The sequence below is a fragment of the Rhinopithecus bieti genome, unplaced genomic scaffold, assembly GCF_001698545.2.
Source record: "Rhinopithecus bieti isolate Rb0 unplaced genomic scaffold, ASM169854v2 scaffold_10715, whole genome shotgun sequence".
In the NCBI taxonomy this organism is placed as follows: Eukaryota; Metazoa; Chordata; class Mammalia; order Primates; family Cercopithecidae; genus Rhinopithecus; species Rhinopithecus bieti.
In genome coordinates this window covers 84,239-90,357 of record NW_016806459.1, presented here as the reverse complement: position 1 = coordinate 90,357, position 6,119 = coordinate 84,239, and positions in this window count along the sequence as shown.

Below are 6,119 nucleotides of genomic sequence, written 5' to 3'. Positions count from 1 at the left end.
TTTTTTTTTTTTTTTTTTTTTGAGGGGGGATTGTGTTGGGTTTTCTGTTTATTTTTCAAGGAGTTGTCTTTTTTCGTTGATAAATGAATTTAGTTATCCTCTGTGATAATTAAACAAAGTAAACTATGAATCTATCTAGGGAGACCACATATCACATTTCAGGGAAAATAGCATTTTTTTTCATTTAATGTTTTATCATCCCTCCCTTTTAGCCAACACTGCCAAGTTTCTTATCAGGGATACTGACAGACCCTTGGACAACTCAGTTGAGCTTCAGAAATTCAATAATTCATTCCAGTGAGCAAAGCTCTTAGCTGACAAGAGGTGTTTGGCCTCTTCAGGATCATAAACTTCAGCCATAGTTTTATTGCTGGACCGATGTATCTCTATCTTCTCATATAGGTTTTAACTGGAAACAAAGAAATAAAGCCCTCAATATTATAATATTCAGCTGATATGTTCTCGTGTAAGACCAGAAAAGAGGAAAAAATGTATCCATTCAAACCATTTCTCTGCTTTCCAGAGGTTTCTGAGGGGTTTATTAAAAGCATTAGTGAATGAAAGGAAAATCCAGCAACAGTTGGCTGCATGTTTTTTCTGTTATGTTACAGAAGGTTATTAAAGAGGCAGTGTAGGTTATCCTTGTCCAAACCCCACCATCTTAAAAATAAATTTAAAAGGATGTCATTGGAATATTAAAGACTTATGATTACATTTCAAATATTTAACTTGAAATTTTTGAACAAAATATATTTTATTTACTAAGTTGATCTCTGAGACGCAAATAGGTTTCAAGTAATAACCATCTGTGTAAATTAGGGTAGGGGTTTGTTGAAATAATTCATTAGTTTTAAACTGCATTTATTCAGATTTTGCTTTGTGCAAATTCATCAGAAAATTGTTCAGTTCTACTACGCAAAGAGCTCAAATGTTCTGAAATTTTAAAAATAAGCTAATTTTCCTGTTCTTACAGACTAAAATGAGGAGAAGGTCTGTCTGTATTGATGTAGCTTGTTTTTCAACCATACTTTCTGAATTTCTCTGTAGGGCAAAATCAAATATACAAGGATGAATATTTGTACAAAGACAAAGTAAAGTCTTAGAAAGAGAAGGGTAAATATATACTTTCTCAAATGATTTATAATAGAGGGCTAAGAAATAGGGAGCTTCACAAACTCCTCTTACTGTGCCTGGCCAAGAGAAATCCTTCCTAAGTCATGATCTGTGACTCGGAGACAAATATTTTTGCTATTTGAATAAGATTTAAAATTTTACTGGGCTCCGTTTTACTCTTCTTAAATCACACTGATTCTTTCTTATTTGCTGACCTGAGGAGGATCTGATAAAAATGGGATTTAGCCTCCATGCTTCTCTGAATTCTGTGTGACATTGGACCAGGTCCTTCCCTTCTCTGAGCCTCAGTTTTTTGTTTCGTTCTGTTTTGTTTTGTTTTGTTTGTTTGTCAGATAAAGTAGTTAGATTTAGCCTTCCCACTCAATAAAACAGTTGAATAAGAATGAAACCATTGGAGAAAACTGGAATCCACTTTGATTCATTGAAAATAGTAAAGCATTCTCAAACTTGACACATTATTATTAATAACAAGTTATTTTCAACAAAGTTCGCACCTGTTCTCTGACACACCAGTAAATACATTTTGACCAGAAGTTCTGACATTCCTTTTTGCTTAAAAAAGGCCTCATGATTTTATTTCCCTCATTCTTATTTCAGCTCTTAGATATTATAATTGTATAAATCTACTTACACAAAGAGTATGAGTAATTTCTGGTAATCCTTATGTGGTAACAGATTGCCTCCAAAAATACAATTTATGCAGTGCTCACTGTGTGCTGAACATTCAAGCAGATGCTGCGCACATCTAAAACAAATCCACAAGTGTTCCTGCAGCCTGTGTGTGGGCCCAGCCCTGGGGCAAGATGCTGGGTGAAAATGGAAATCTCACTAGCCACTTAATCTTCCTCAAGGACCTCCTGTCTGTTGGGGAAACACAACATACACACTTGAAATAAGACACGATGCCTGCTCTTAAGGAATTTATAACCAAATTGGCAAGATGAGTTACTAATCCTTGAAGAAGATATGGGAGGTCAGGATCAGAAAAGAAAAATATCAATATGGACTAGACGGGCATTATCTGAGAAGGCTGTGTGGAGCAAGCAGGACACCAAAACAGCCTTGAATTGAGAAAGGCTTGGGGAATCAGCAAGCTTGAAAATGTAAAGACAGGAATATGCATGCATACGACAGTGACAAGAAAACTACTGGCTGAACTTACCTTTTCATGGTTCTGAGAGCCAGAAAAGGGAACTTGGACATGAGTCCAAAAATAATGGAAGGTTCTCCAAGCAAAACAAAAGTTATAAAACTACTAATATTTGTATGGGTTCTTAGAAAATATGTCACGTGCATTTCTATTGATACTCCTTGTCATCACCACCTGAGATTGTTACATCTGTGTTAGAAGGAGGGAACTGAGGTTGAGGGAGTTTTAGGGCTTGCCCCACTGACCCAGTGACTATAGGGAGAGACCAGTTTTAGCAAGGATCAGCACAGATGAGTGTTCAAGAGCAGCACTCTGGAGCCAGCATGTCCCAGTTTGAAACCCAGCTCTGCCACTTACTAGCTGTGTGACATGAGCCAGTCATTTAACTTCTCCAGGGCTCAGTTTTCTCATCTGAAACAAGGGGACAACGATTATATATAACTCGCAGTGTGGTTATGAGTATCAACGAGTTAATACTTAAAAAATAAAATATATTTGTTGTACAATAAATGGTGCCAAAGGGATAATTTGAAACGAGCTATGACTGACTTTTTACCCACGTCCTGTCCACTCCATCACTGAGTTTCACTGGATAAACAGAGATGCATTGAGTTGTCTGGCTGAAAGAGTGATCTGAGCATTTGGGTAGAGAGAAGACTGAGTTCTAGGAAGTTGCTATGGTAATTCAGGTATAAGGAAATGAACCCCTGCGATTAGGGAAATGAAGAGAAGACAGAGGAAACCCTGCTCCTGTGTTCAACCACGGGCTATCCACAAGCTGGGAGGACAGATTGATTTTTTTTTCTCTTTATGCATCTTTCTGTTCTTATTTAACATTACATCTCAAAGATCTTTCCATATCAGCATAAACAGAACTAATGCTTTTTAATAGCAGCTTTTCTTTTCTCTTTTTTTCTTTCCTTCCTTCTTGTGTATTTATAGTTGACAGACAATAATTGTACATATTTATGGGGTAGAGCTTGCTGTTTCAACACATGTATATATTGTATAGTGACCGAATCAGGATAACTAGCATATCCATCACTTTAAACATTAATTTCTTTGTAGTGATAACATTCAAAATCCTCTCTTCTGCCTCTCTTGAAATATACACTGAATTGTTATTAGCTATAGTCACCTTACTGTCTAGTAAAGCACCAGAATTTATTCTTCCTGTCTGACTATATCTATTTACCTCTCAAGCAACATTTTCCAGCTCCAATTCCCCCTACCCTCCCCAATCTCTGGTAACCACTATTTTACTCTCTAATTCTATGAGACCAATGTTTCTAGATTCGACATAAAAGTGAAATCATGCAGTATTTATCTTTCTGTGCTGGTGCTTTTCACTTAACATGATGTCCTTCAGGTTCATCCATATTGCTGCAACTGACAGAACTTTATTCTGTTTTATTGTTGAATAGCATTCCATTGTGTATATACCACATTTTCTTAATCCATTCATCCACAGATAGCCTCTTAGGTCGATTCCTTATATTGGCTATTGTGAACAGTGTTGCAATGAACATGGGCTGATATATCACAGATATATACTGATTTACTTTCCTTTGCCTATATACCCAGGAATGACATTGCTAGATCATACGGTAGTTCGGTCTTTAGTTTTTTGAGGACCCTCCATGTTATTTTCCATATTGGCTGCACCATTTGACATTTCTACCAACAGAGCACAAGCGTTCGCCTTTTTCTGCACCTTCGCCAGCATCTGTTATATTCTCTCTTTGTTAATAGCCAGTCTAACTGGAGTAAGGTGATAACTCATTGTGGTTTTGATTTGCATTTCCCTGATGATTAGTGATATTATACATTTTTTTTTCATATACCTGTTGGCCATTTGTATGTCTTCTTTTGAGAAATGTGTATTCAGGTCTTTTGCCAATTTTTAAATTGGATTATTTGTTATTTTGCTATTGAGTTGTTTGAATAAGATTGATCTTTTAGAAAGTCATATTTAGTAACATATCCATCTTTTATAATCAGCAGATTCTAAGCATAATAATATCAGTATTCTCTAAGGGAAAGGCATAAGGCAAATGGATTTTGAAAAAGGACTATTTTCTTCATGGATTCTTAAGGGAGAGAAACTTTTATATCTATTTTTTATTATTATTATACTTTAAGTTTTAGGGTACATGTGCACAACGTGCAGGTTTGTTACTTATGTATACATGTGACATGTTGGTTTGCTGCACCCATTAACTTATCATTTATATTAGCTATATCTCCTAATGATATCACTCCCCCGTCTCCTCACCCCATGACAGGCCCCAGTGTGTGATGTTTTCACCCTGTGTTCAAGNAAACTCATCCTTGTTTATGGCTGCATAGTATTCCATGGTGTATATGTGCCACATTTTCTTAATCCAGTCTGTCACTGATGGACATTTGGGTTGATTCCAAGTCTTTGCTATTGTGAATAGTGCTGCAATAAACATATGTGTGCATGTGTCTTTATAGCAGCATGATTTATAATCCTTTGGGTATATGCCCAGTAATGGGATGGCTGGGTCAAATGGTATTTCTAGTTCTAGATCCTTGAGGAATCACCACACTATCTTCCATGATGGTTGAACTAGTTTACAGTAAGGGAGAGAACCTTGAACGGGTTTGGTTATTAGATGAGAAACCTGAGGCCACCTGATGAAGAATTTCAGTCTTACACAAGATTCATGTAGGCCATCTAGGCCTTAGATACGTGCGGGGCCAACTTCAGGGGCATACAATCTGTGCAGTTGCCCAGAGTTTCAAGCTTAGAAGGGTCTCACATTTGGTTTAATGCTCTGCTCCTCTGATGGTTCTTGAAATTCTAAATAGCTTTTGAACAAGGGCCTCCACATTTTTAGTTTTCACTCAGCCTCACAATTTATGTAACCCTTCCTAGGTCTATGACACCTGTGACTCAATTAACCTGCCACAAATTCCTCTTGCCTAAGGCAGATCTATTTCTAATAGGACCATTACCTTAAGAACATCCCACATTCTCTTGTTTTTCTGACTACATGTGTTTTGCCACATTGTCCTCTCAGACGAGGTATTGAACTAAATGGAAGTGTGAATGTTTCTCCTTTAAACACTCTTTAAATACGCTTTCTCCTTAAATGCTCTTTATTCACATTTTACTCACCTTTTTAGCTAATTCAGACTGTGTGTATGTTGTGTGTGTGTTTAAGAAAAGTGAAAGCATCCGTGCTAAAGCAGCAGCACTGGGGGACAATGCAGCATTTCTGTTATGTGCAGAGCCTGTTGTTATCTCAATAGTGTAGAGCTGTTGAGAGTAGCTGGATGATTTTCCAGTGTAAGAAGAGCAATTTGGTTTTTGTAGGGCAGGTAAAAAATGGCTTGCATTATTTGAGGAGGCTTTGTAAGAAAGAAATTGTGTACTTTTAAGAACTCTCCATTTACCTCTGTCACCTATGCTGTGGCCACAAGAATAACTTCCTGTGGGGCCAGATTTTACTCAGCAGAGCAGCCTCGAAAGCGAAGGATAAAGAAGGGAGCAGAGTTTTCTTCATTTAAGAACATAAAGAAAAAGGAGCATTTTGAGGGGAAGAGAACTTGGAAAAGTTGACACAATACCTTAGAGCAGGTGTAGAAATGATGAAATCTTGATTCACAGGATGGATATTTTGGTTTCATTCTATTGCTTCATTGTAGATAAAATTGTTTCCAAAGGCTTTGAGAATTTCTATTAAATGGCATCCGGATAAGTTTTCTTAATTACTCATAGTAAAACTCCTTAAATAGTAAATGAAGAAGGTCACATTAGGACATTATTGCACAAGCAAAGACTCCCCCAGTGCCCATGCAGAGATTT